At 39.6% G+C, this 13,142-nt stretch overlaps 1 protein-coding gene across 3 annotated transcripts in view; it reads right to left on the reverse strand.

The window, feature by feature from the left end:
* The window catches only part of FILIP1 (filamin A interacting protein 1), a 109,365-nt gene extending 96,503 nt beyond the window's left edge, over positions 1-12,862 (reverse strand). For 2 of the 3 annotated variants that reach the window (XM_027790807.2, XM_055810035.1), the window contains exon 1: positions 12,375-12,862. The gene's annotated coding sequence lies outside the window, so the exon portion shown is untranslated. The remainder of the gene's footprint in view (positions 1-12,374) is intronic. The other variant, XM_027790808.2, reaches the window with a different exon arrangement.
* Positions 12,863-13,142: the final 280 nt, after the last annotated feature.

Here is a 13,142-nt window from a genome sequence, read left to right on the forward strand (position 1 = left end):
CTGTTTATTTTCAAACCTGGTTTAAGCCAGTTGATAATGCTACTGCTTTTAAAATGTTTTAAACAAATACTTGAATGCAAGTCAAGAAGAGCTGTTTAGAATAGGACTTATTGAAAGGTATGCTATTACTCCTATAAAATGTAATTTTTCCTACTAATTATTTTCATCTGCTGTAGCTTTATATTTCCCCTCACTGTTTTAGTGTGTAAGTGCTGATATAACAATGAAATTGACAATAAAAAATCATAAACATTTCTCAGCTGGAAGAAAAATTATTGGCTTGTTATAGCTTCTGTAGCATTTATTCTTCCTCTTAGGAACATTAATTAATAAGATATTAAGCTATCCTGAAAATATTTATTAAAGAATAACATCTTACAGTCTTTTGGGGTTGCTATTAAAGATAATAATAAGAGGCAGTCTCTTCTGGATCTTGAATTCCAAGATAAATATAATAAAGCTTGTGGTGGAGTGTTATTGTTTATCGCTTGGAAAAACTTATGCAACAGCAGAATACTGTTCTGATTTTTGAGCTGCTGCTAATGAAGTACAACCAGACAGGGTACATTGCCATGAGTCAGGAAATCTGGATGTTCCTGGACAGAGGCCAAGGGAGCTTAGACACATCAGAGATGTGATATATATGTATCCTCTGGAGAAGACACACTGAGTTGTGTTCAAGCATCTCACGCTGCCTGGTTCAAGAAGTGACCAAATGACCACCCTGAAATGAAGTTACTAGCTGTCTGTTCCTCAGAGTCCCTTGTTTTTACATCAGGAAAACAAGAATGAAGTAGGCTGTCCAGGGGAGCTTAGAGATTAGGTTTAGCCTTGAGACAGTCGGTCCAAACCCTGAGAGTTTAACTTTGTTCTTTCACTATAAAAGGAAAAAAAATCCAAAACCACAACAAAGAATAAAACAAAACCACAAAATTAAAAAAAAACAACCCAACAACAAACCCTGATATGCTACAATTTACTATTAAGACTTTAAACAAACCTTTTGAACTCATCACCGGCTGAAAATAGTATGCCTTTTTTGTAGAGAATGGGTGCTACCGTTGTACACGTGTGGAGAAGCTCCACTATCCACAATGCTAAATCATTTGCTGAAATGCTGCTATGTTTCCGTACAGCACTACAGTATGTATGCAACACCCTAGCATTTTTCAAGCCTTCAAAATGTTGTTAATGTGGGCCCCTATTTTTTGAGTGAAATTAAGTGATTTCCTACAGCTAGTTGGGATCACCTAAAAGGGTGCCACTGCTTTCTCTTCCTTTCCACTCCCTTTTCTTGCAGCTTAACAAAATTCAATTTTCATTCTTCCCAACCCTTTTTTTGTAGGTGTTTTTCCTATCTTCCCACATCCCCTCCCTGCATCATACCCCAAGTGGGGACTACAGTTTTCGCAGCCCCTCCCAGCAAAGCAGGACACGCAGAGCAGTTTTCTCCCTATCCAGCCTGTGCTGGTACACCCAGGTACATGGGTGGCTGCTCGGGATTCCCATATTTCACCCCTTTTATCAGGGGAAGCTCTCAATCAAGACCTGACCTCCCTTTCATGAAATCCAAAGGAAGGGTCATGTATTACCCCATTATTTACCCCCCTGAAAAGGCTGGAAAGGCTCTCAAGTAAACTAAGAAATAATTTCCTGACCACCTGATTTGATCTGGACTAGCTTTGGGCCTGCCTTTGCAGTTGCTGCTGTCGTTACACCGTGACAGGGCATGGTGTGGTAGACCCGTGTTGCCTTTGACAGTGTTTCAGCAGCTGTGGCTGCAAACCTTGGCCTGCCTCTTCTGGGCCATGCCATGTACATGAGTGTGGGATTCTGCCCTGCTCTTGGACTCACCGTCCCTTCTGTTACTGGCATTGCCAACCACACACGTTCAAAATCTTGAAATAATTACCCAAAGTTTTATTTCAGGAGACTTTCAGGCAATACATAATGGCATCAGATCATCCATAGCTCATAGACTTCAACTCTCTTGAAGCCATCAAGACTGTCTTTTTCTAATCTTCTCTGTTTTTAACTGAAGCCGAGAGTCATGTAACCGCCATCTAATCCCTAGGGTAAATCCTTATCAAAAATCTCTGTTGCCATGACAGTCGCCTGAGCTGCTGCCATTGCTGTAACAAAGCAGGCAGGACTGGAGCTGCTTGCTGTTCCTGCAGGAGATAGGCAGCACGGCCGGACACTTGTTTTCCAGGCACTCTCTCCTCCCCAGCCCAGTACATGGGGTTTGTGTGGCTGCTCCCCCAGCCCCACAGTGGCTCTGGGGCTGGCTGCCCCACCACCAGCTAATTTGGGCAGTCACCACCTGCCCAGCCCTTCCCTCAAAAGTCCTTTTTCCTCCAAGCTGTTTTTTTTCACCCCAGAAGCCTCCTCCTTGTACCAGGCAGCTTGTCCTGAGTACTCCCAAAATAACAAGAAGCTCACAAGCTGACAGCACCATCTTTGTCCTATGAATTACTTCTGGTACAACTCAGCCTGAGGGAATGGTTTTTTTCCTGAAACATCTTAGTATTGACTTAGTTTGATTTCCGTTTTGGTATGGCTTCCTGGTCACATCCCTGGTCCTCCTCTTTCCTTTTTCTGCTGTGCTTTACCAGTATAGCCGATTTCTTGCTATCCACAACTCAGGACACAGCTATGCTTCCCTCTGCAGAGCGCCTCTAAAAATACATATTCTTGTCATTCAGACTAATACAACTTCTATTCCTACTTCTCCCAGCAGAAGCTGGTTTCCACGGAGGGCTATTCAAAGCTGTTGACATTATGTTCAATACTGCAACATCTCAGGGTGTCAAAGTCACTACTATATTTATTCCTGTAAGATCCCAGGTGTTATTAAAAGTGTAGAAGTAAATAGCTTGCTGAGACTCTTACAAGGAGTCACTGATGTGAAAGCCAGCCATTTAACCAGCCTTCCTCTGCCCTGGTGTGGTACCTAGCACCTCACAGTTTACGGTAACATTATTTAAAAGGGATAAATAACAACATTAGAATATAGCATGAATACTTTGGAGAGGGGACCTGAATTTAGCAAAGTGTTTTTGTTTAATAAGCAATCTATCAGATGTCCTGTCACTCTTACAGCCTGTTTCCCTGCAGTGTGATTTAGCCATTGTTTATACAACTAATGCTGGATGTATCTAAATTAACCCTCTCTGTAAGCATTTTTAGATACTCACTGCTGTCTTGGAGGGATTTTTCATTTTGACACCAGTGCCTGTAGAATTGTTCCCAATCTACTTATTCCTTAACAAACTGTTATAAACTGTTACGTTCTGGGTATTTACCGAACACTTACATAGATTATTCAGTTTATTTCTGATATTTTCCTGTGTTTCCTTTGTGCTATCTAAGCTAAGGAGAAAGTCATTACACTGTCTATAGCTAACTTCATGTATTTTTCTAACACTTCCTTAGCTCTCAGAGACCTGTGGTGATATAGTTTGTGTGACTGGTAGTGATGCTGAAGAGGGGCTAGAGACTAGTATCACTGCAGGGAATTTGTTTTCTTGGAGCCAGGCAGCTGTGTCACTGTCACAGAGAGGGCTCTGAACAGGTCGTCCCAGGCTCCTGAATACCACAGCAATCCTGTTGTATGTTTCTATTTACAAATAGATCAATTTCTCTATCAAAGGTACTTAGACTGTATTCCCTCCATCTTTCTAATAAAAAAACTGTTCTAAAATAATTTGGGTTTTAAGAATATGTTCTCTGAAAGCAGAAAAATCAGTTTCCTTATTTTTTTCTCTAATCCATAAGCTACTTTTAAAAACACTGCCCAGATGGATTGAAGGCAGGGTAGCTAAAGATGCTGCCATTTGGTTAACCCATGGTGTAAAGGCCCCTAGGTTTAAAACACTAAGCTTCCTAGCCTCCTGCTGAAGCACTTCTTGTTGTCCCAGCCTGTTCTGGTGTCTTTCAAAGCATGATCCCTTCTTCCTAAATCTCACTAACTTTCTCACTAACTCAACCACTGCTAGAGCATATGGCAGCTTTTTTTATTAAAGCAGCTGCAGGGGTAATTTGTATGACCTTTGTGTGTGTGCAAGTCATACTAGCTCCTCAAGTTCCTCTCTGCAGCAAGCACTGCTGAGACCTCTGTACTTCACCGTCCATGAGAATTCATAGAATCATACAATGGTTTGGGTTGGAAGGGACCTTAAACCCAACCCCTGTGTCATTTGTAGGGACACCTTCCACTAGACCACATTGCTCAATGCCTCATCCAACCTGGCCTTGAACAATCCCAAGGATGGGGAATCCACAGCTTCTCTAGGCAACCTGAGTGCCCAGTGCCTCAGTACCCTCACAGCGAAGAAAATCCCTAGCCTTATTCCACTTATCTCTATTAATGATGGCAAAACTTTATACGGTATCCAGTTTTAGAAACAGCACTCACTGATTCACCTAAAGATAATAATATCTGTCTTCAGTGGTTATTCTTAACAGGTATGAGAAATCCTAGATGAAAAGAGGGCCTGCCACATCCCTTTGAGTGCCACAAAGCCACTTCTTTGTCCTTGCTTCATGCTACAGTAATTGCCACCAAGTAAACGTGCTTCCACAGCCAAGGGCTTTTCTAAGCCAAAAGGGCCTAAGCTAGTCTCAGGTTAACCAGAACTCCATCTAGGAATCCTGTTTGCCATATGTGCATCATGCTCTGTTCCTGATTAGGATACAATTAGAAAGAGATGTTCAGTAAGAAAAGTGAACTCAGCAGTGGAAGCAGGCTCCAGGGTTTCCCTCCTCAAAAGCAGCATCTCTTATTTTCTTTCTTTATTTGCTACTCAACGCTAGCCTTTCAGGTTATTGGACTACTTGGAAAGATAAAGAGAGAATGTACTTAACCTGCAGAATTCTTTTGCAGACAGATGGCACCTTAACGGCATCCTAATTATAAATCTTTGGCTTTCAAGCAGAATATGACAGGGAGGAGGAGGAGGAGGGTGTGCATTCTAAAAGCTGGAGTAAACTAGGATAGAAAAATACACAGAAGTGTTTTGGTTGTTGTTCTGCTTATTTTAGGATAGAACACATCAAACATAACAAACTGAAAAAAACCCAAAAGATATTGCTTCTTTTGTAATTTTGAAAGTGCCAAAGGCCTGTGATTCATGTTACTATCAACCATCTCTCCAGCCGTCTTTTATACAGTGTATGAATTTCGATACACAGATTATCATAGAATCATACAATGGTTTTGGTTGGAAGGGACCTTAAAGATCACCCAGTTCCAACCCCCCCTGCCATGGGCAGGGACACCTTCCACCAGACCAGGCTGCTCAAAGCCCCATCCAGCCTGGCCTTGAGCACTCCCAGGGATGGGGCATCCACAGCTTCTCTGGGCAGCCTGTGCCAGTGCCTCACCACCCTCACAGTGAAGAATTTCTTCCTCATGTCTAATCTGAATCTATCCTCTTTCAGCTTAAAACCATTGCCCCTTTTCCTATCACTACATGCCCTTGTAAAAAGTCCAGCAAAATATTCCTCAGCCAGCCATGGTCAAAACTTTGTGAACCAAAAAAAGATGTGAGATCTTAGAATAATGAAAAATTTAAAATATTCAAGATAACTGAAAATGATCAAAGCCTTGAGCAACCTGATCAGACTTTGGAGTTAGCCCTACTCCGAGTGAGACCGGACAACATCTTTCAGCTCCCTCCACCTAAAGTCTGGTTCTATAATTCCTTAAGTGGCACCTCTCATTCAGAGGGCATGCCACTGTGATCCTGCCTTTTACTATTTGCAACGTGATGGCTTTTGTGGCTTGGATTCTAGTTTCTGGCTCCTGCCACTTGAAGCAGCAGTGGTTCCCATATCCAGCTGCCTTCTAAGACATGGTTCCTCTGGCACTCAGGAGCTCTGCTGCTATGTCTGTCCCTCCATGCAGAAGAGATATCTCGTTCTGTGCTGTGTTTTACATGCTTGAGGACATCTGGCATGGCACTGTTCCCTTCCTTCTGTCTCCTGCCCAGAGACAAAAATCAGAATGTTTATTTTTTTCTAAAGAATTTCATCAGATTGAGGAACTGAAATCCTTATCTACTGGAATATAATTCATTTTTAATACAGAAGTCCTCATAGAAGAATCAAAGGAGAGAAATAAGACACTATAGAAACCTACTGTAACCTTTACCTTAGAAGTTAGATCCAAGAGGTTTTGTGATTATGATGATGGGACAAGTGAGCTTTTTGGGGTAAGTATGAATGACAGACACAAGAACTGAATAGCTTTAGCCTAAGAAATAGATGTGAGCTTTTGGGGATAAGTATGAATGACAGATACAGGAACCGAATAGCTCTAACCTGAGAAATAGATGCCTAATTGAAAAAAAAAAAAATTCCAGTCAGCCCAGCACCGGACCAGTCATGGTTAACCACATGTGCTTTGCCATCCTTTCACTTATGTCCTTGCTTACGGCTTCTAAAGGGGTATTTTTTCGACAATTTGGATTACATATTTTAAAGGTAAAAATGTTCTTTGAGTCACACAACTGGACAATGTGACATTTTATAAATATCCTATCTACTACATTCACAAATTTGAACTTGAGGATAAATTGTATATGTTTTTCTTCAGTGTATATTTGTTGTCACAGTAACTGAGTTTTCCCAATAAATGGAAATTGCATCGTTTCCTTAGCATTCAGGTTATTGCACTGAAATAGCGCCATGAACTCACCACCACTTCTCCCTTCCTGTTGTCAAACTAGATCTCATTTAGTTACAGGAACAGGCACTAAAACAGGTTAGTTTAGATATGTGCACATTAGAAAGCTGAAGCAAGCCTGCTTAGCCCCATTACATCCTATGACTCATGCATGTGTGGGAAAGACCTTATTTTCACAGAGATCTCTTAGATAAACAAGGCAAGTTGGCAGCAATTCGATTGCACTGATGTTAGCAGTCTCCTGCTTTCTGTTGTGTTCATTGCTTTGTATTTTCTGAAAAATGCAAGCAGTCTGATAAACTCTAACGAGAAATCTTTTAACAAGGACACGTGAGCTTTCATTTTCAATGACTTTTTTGAAAAATAGGAGCAGTCTTAAAACCAGTTTCTTAAAAAATCCTGTTATTTCAACAGAATCCACTTTTTCTCAGGTTTTTTTTTAGTTTGCTGGTGAAGCTGTAGCTCTTGGTAGCCACAGCCATAACACACTGGTTGGTTAGATACCTCCCTCCACCCAAACCTAGAATGGATTTGTCTTCCAAAGTATTACTTTTACATATGCACTGGAAAAAACTTTTGAACAGCATAAATCACAAAACATTGTACACTTTGACACCACTTCCCCAAAAAGGAAAAGCAAAGAAAGCAACCCTTACTGTATTAAAGAGCTCTTAAAGTATATACATCAAACTAAAAAAAAAAGTTTCTTATAAATCCATTGAGGTTTTTGCTCTTGTTCCAAAACCCCACCGGTTTATATCTGAATGAGCCACATCATAGGTAATTAAGATTTTAATTCTCATTTTATCAGCTTTGAAATGAAACTCGTTTGGACAACGTACAGCAATCTTTTAGATTCACACACCCTTTTGCTTGTGTCAGCTCACAGCAGCGAGATGGGTTGCCCATTTAAGGGAAAAAGTACAAGCTCCAGCCTATTATTTCCTTGTCCTTCGGATGTGTTTGTCCCACTGCTTCAGCAGTGCATTCTGTAATGCCAAAAGGCATTGCTTTTCTTGTAAAAGGCATGCACACGTGCACAAACATACATACATTTCTGATTAAGTTTCAGCTCTTACTGAGCTGCAAGATTAAGGAACTGGATGCTGGAATTCCTCATGTTCTTCTCAGTTCTGTAATACCACATATAGCAATTTTCTATTAAGGGGGGGGGGGGGGGGGCAGGGGCAGGAAGCACTGCCATTTCTTCACCTCAGAACACCACCCATTAAACAGCCCAGGATAAATCACGTATTTTAACAGCTGTGTAACTATAGAAGAATGATTTCAAAATGAAATGCAATTGCATTTTTACGATATATGCTTTTAATTGTAGTAATTGTCTCTGTTTGTGGACTGTGTAAAGCATTTTGGAGGAGACCACAATCTATGTAATCTTACATATCATCTTCACAGCTAGCATTTGCACGCTTCACTTGTGGGAAAGATTTAGAGATATAGTACAGCCAAAGCAGAATGAGAATGATAGGACAAAGACATCTTGAATGTTAAAAAAACCCCACATAACTGCCCCAATTTAGGAAGACTTTGTGTTTGCACTGATATTAATACTTAGTTTGCTATGATGGCAAGAATAAAAACTAATACAGCAAGTGCAGATTATCTGCAGAAACTGAAGGAGTAGATGAAAAGACCCAAAATAAAAGAAAAAAAATCTAATCAAGTATCCAGAAAGGCATAATTGTCACAAATGCATTAAGCATCACACAATCTTCAACATGACCAGGAAATAGGCACAATCGTTCCAGTCCTTTGGACAACAGTATCTCAAAGAATAAGTACAGGACTGTGTTATAAATGCTTTATTTTTCTAGTATCACTAACTTGAGACAGTTAGTTAAAGAGAGGTTAAGAAATCTTAATTATTTATGAAATAATTCTTTCCTCAGTTACCCAGTATCCTCCAATATCAAGAAAAAACCTGTATTTCCCAAAAATGCTCAGTATTCTGTATAAAATTAGGAAACAACTTTCAGTAGAAAACATTGAAAAAATGAAATGAGAAAAGGCTAAAAATGAAAAGCACCAGAATAAGATGATGAAGCTGAAAAGTACAGGTGTTTGTGCTTCTTGTAAAGATATATTTAAACATTTCTATACATCAGATTATCAGTATTTTATCACATACACTACTTTATCTTTCTAGCTTTCAGTTCTTATCATAGGTTTTATATACTAAATATTTTTGGTGAAAAAGGAAATATGAATGTTCCTTCTCCTTTTTCTTGTTGTTTTATCTGGCTTCCTCGCACATATTATAGCTCTATTTCTCTAAATGGCATTTTAGACACGTAGAAGGACAAAATCCCTGCTCCCAAATTCAGTTTATATATTAAAATAGTACAGCAAACTGCAACAACAGACCCTGAGAAAGGAAGAAAAGAAACAGGAAATTGGAGAAAAAGTAAAATGTCTCTTAGGAAAAAACTCATTTAGACAGAAATATAGACGATCCATGTTGTTAAATGCTCTTGAGGGGAGTGGAAATTTATCTGTTAATTATTGAACACTAAGACCTGATCTTATTAAACTTGAAGGAAATCCCACTCTGAATTCAGTGGCATAAACTTGGCCTCTGACTCAGCAGAGCTCTGAGGCGCGCTCTTAATTTATGCCTGCGGGTACCTCAACCGAGTTAGATGAGATTACCAAAAGCCTTAAATTAAGCATGCGTGGAATATATGCCAACAGAAAGGTCCTGTATCAGGAGGAGTTTTACTGATACACCTGTATGAGTAAAAAGCTTTTCATGTGGGAACATATACTGGTGAAATTGTGACCCAGAGGAACAAAACAGGGCACACCAGTAAAAGCAGAGATTTCCCAATATGCTTACACATACTCCACAAGCTGCTTCCAGGAAGCACAGCTACATCTTCAGGAGTCCTACATGGGTCAACACAGCTCTGGTAGTAGACAAGTTTAGTTTTATCGTGACTTTAGTGTCAGGTGCTACATGTAGTGAGAGTCCCTACAGAAAACTCCTATGTCATTAGGTCAATTTCAAGCTTACTAAAGCCAGTAGCATAGAGGATGGGCCAGTTAGCACACAGCTGAAGGTCTACCAGATATGAGTGGGAGGAGTATGGGAAAATCAGGGCAGATGTAGGCAAAGACAGAACAGTACTGAGCTTTGAAGATGAATTTCAAGCCTTTGAATTTGGTGTTAAAAAGAACCAGACGTTCTACAGAGATTGAAACACTGAGGTGATGACAAAACACTGTTAAGATGATGACTTTAGCTGTGGCTAGATTGGCTAGAAGAGGCCATAAATTATAACATTGCTCTAATGAAGGTGAAAGAATGAGCCACAGGCAGAGTTTGGAAGTGGATTCAGATTGGGAGGAATACAGAGTCTTTAGCACCATGAAAGGCACCATTCATTCCACAGTTATGGGAATACAAACAAAATAAAAACTATAATGGGGAAAATAAATGGGTATGCTATGTCTACTTGTCTTCCAAGAAAGTCTCTACAATGGTGTGTATCGCCAAAACCTAAATTACTTTTTGACTCGATATAAAATTGAGCTTGATATCACTGTAGTCATTAGCAGAATTGGCTGTTCTTCAAATATGAAACCATCTGTTGAATAGCCACATTACATATTCCACAGATTTGATTGGAAAATCCCAGAGCCTCTTCGTGGACACCTGTTGAGAAGAGTAATTTTAGCCTTCTCCTCCATTTTGAAGTGGAAAGGAAGACAGATGTACGTAAAACCACAACTCCATGTGTTAGAAATGGAAGTTGCTATCAGCCTGTTCAAGTCACTTCACTTGATAGTTATCAGTCTAATAAATTCAACTTTTGCTTTTAAAAACTTTGCTAAAAGTAAATTGTGCAAGAAAAGCCAAACTGTAAAACCATACATTGTGCTGAGCAACAACCAAAACCAAAAAGCAGACAATAGTATAGCATTTTCCCAGATTTTGTCATCCCTGTGTATTCAGAAGGTCAAATTTGCCATTTCTCCAGTTTATTATGTCCAATTAACTCAGTCAAAAGAAGAAACTGGAATTTTCACTCTAATGTCAAGATGACAAAAACTCTATCAATCATATTGTCTCAGTTTTAGTTCTTACTGTACAGTTTTCTTACGAAAAAATAACTTTCTCAATATACATCTAAATTAAAAAGTAACACCAAAGTATCCTTTTGAGATTTAAATTTGGGATACCATAGTGCTGTAGTAATTCCACAGCAATGATTACCACATTAAATCATGGCCACCAAAAAGTATTCATGTTTAGTGCTTTAGTGTGCCCATTGCTATGAAATAAAAGATTTTTCCTCCATTCTAATACTTAATTTATCTTATTGTTTCACAGGCAGTTGCATTCTTAGCCACCAAGTCAAAGTTGTTTCAGAGTATTTCTATTTAATCCAATCTGTAAGCATGTCCCTGCTGTGGTATTGATGTCATTTATATAGTATGCAGGGATGAATTATTCAGCTCAAGCAAGACCTTCTCATCTTCCTGAGACAGTCCCAGAGTCCAGAGACTAAGAAGTGTCAAACACCACAGACAGTCAGCATAGACTCAGTCAGTCCAATCCTTCTTTAGGATAAATATTTTTCATCTGAGACAATTCTACAGAAATCTGTGAACAGGGATTTTTCATGGGGTTAAGTGCATTCTTTAAATCTTTGCCTTCATAACTGAATTCACATTGCACATGAATTTATAATCAGTACATCTTTCAAAATTCATGCATACTAAATTTCTTTTGTTTGGAGAAAATGAGATCTTTAAAAGACAGGGCGGGGGGGGGGGGTGGGGGTGGGGGGATTCATTCTTCAACTGACCAAGCAGCTTTTGTCAGTTTAGAGAAAGCAAATCATACCAAGCAATTCTTCCCTTAAATTACATGACCGTTATATCCTGTGGTCCCATATAGGACCATAGGATATGCATTTCCAACAGACAAATTGGCTTCCATTCTGCTGTCCTGGTAAAACATCTGAGAACCAGTTTCTCATTTATTTTGCTAAAAGAAACAAACGCTTTAACAACAATGACCCAGCTCAAGCACATTTGGGTACAATAAACATAAGGTCAGTCTTTAGGACGGTTGCATTACAGCTAATCAAATGAGCAGAGAACAATATTCTAAGTAAGTACAAGATGAAGAACCAAGAACTGTTGTCACAAGGACAGTATGAAAGGCACCAGGTGTGCCTGTGTGCTAGAAGTTAGTAAGGAAACAAAAAGTACAAATGCACTGGGTCACAAAGTATTCAGATAATTCCTTACTGAATGGCTGTTTCCTCTTAGTTACCACACAGGCTGTCACTGGTTTTAATAGCTGCTAGACTATCACTGGTAAGGGATGATATATATTCTATTCTTAAATGTTGGTTTGTCTTCTGTCAGAATGCAAGATGTAAGCAGATATAAGTACGATGTCAAAATCTATATACATTTTTCGTATTAGTACTGGCTACTTGATTATGCTCATTCTAAGAACTGCAAAAGTTATTTAAGCAATGTTATTCTGTGATGAAAGCATCAAAAAAATCTAAAACCTGTCTCCTAGCTTTCGTCTACTGATGTTTCCAAAACATGCAGAGGATTGTTCGCAGAAGGAAAGAGACAATAGTCACTAGAAAAGATAATAGCTTTAAAAAAGAATGCATTAGAGTGGTTAGCTCAGTCTTACCTGTCAGCAACACGAACCTATGAATATATCCTTTACACTACAAGAACGCAGCAGCTCGTGCCACAGTAGTAGGTTGATCCAGCCCAGGAGAACACAAAGGAGAAACTTTTCCCACTTTTCTAGGTCTACCAGCAGCTGAAGTAATGAAGGAAACGGGGCAGAGAACAGAAGACCGAAGCTGCTTCTCGCAGAAATCCCAGGCAGAAGAAGCAGGAGGTATACTCTGCCTGTGTCTCACCCAGACTTTTGTTTAAAAGTTTTTTCAACTGTTGCTAGGTGGTGTTAGGCTTTGGCAGTTTAGTTCTCAGATTGTATTTCCCCTCTTCTGGTCTCTTCACACAGTGTTACAGCAATGACTTTGTTGAGCTCAGCTCGCTTGTGCTATATTTAACCAGTGTTCTCAGCAAGTCAAGCCTGTCAACAGCTGAGAAGTTTGGAGCAGGCTTTGCTGAGTTCCTCAGCTGCTGAATTATCAGTGGATGTAGCACTGCACAGCCCAGCTACTACATTCACTGAAAGATTGTGGGGGAACTGTCAAATCCTTTTAAGGGCTTCCAGTGACTTCACGGGAGTAATTACTATTTAAAGTACTACGTACAAGATGTGTATTTAGGCATATATTTTAGACTGCTAGAGAAAGAATACTTGTGTACACAGCAGATGAGTTCAATTATTTATACAGTGAGGATTTTCCTAGGACAAGTAGAAAGTTTATAATTTGAAAGGTATGCACTTCACTTGGGGAAAAATTACACGTGGGGAGAACTT

Source organism: Falco peregrinus, chromosome 7, assembly GCF_023634155.1.
Source record: "Falco peregrinus isolate bFalPer1 chromosome 7, bFalPer1.pri, whole genome shotgun sequence".
NCBI classification, from domain to species: domain Eukaryota; kingdom Metazoa; phylum Chordata; class Aves; order Falconiformes; family Falconidae; genus Falco; species Falco peregrinus.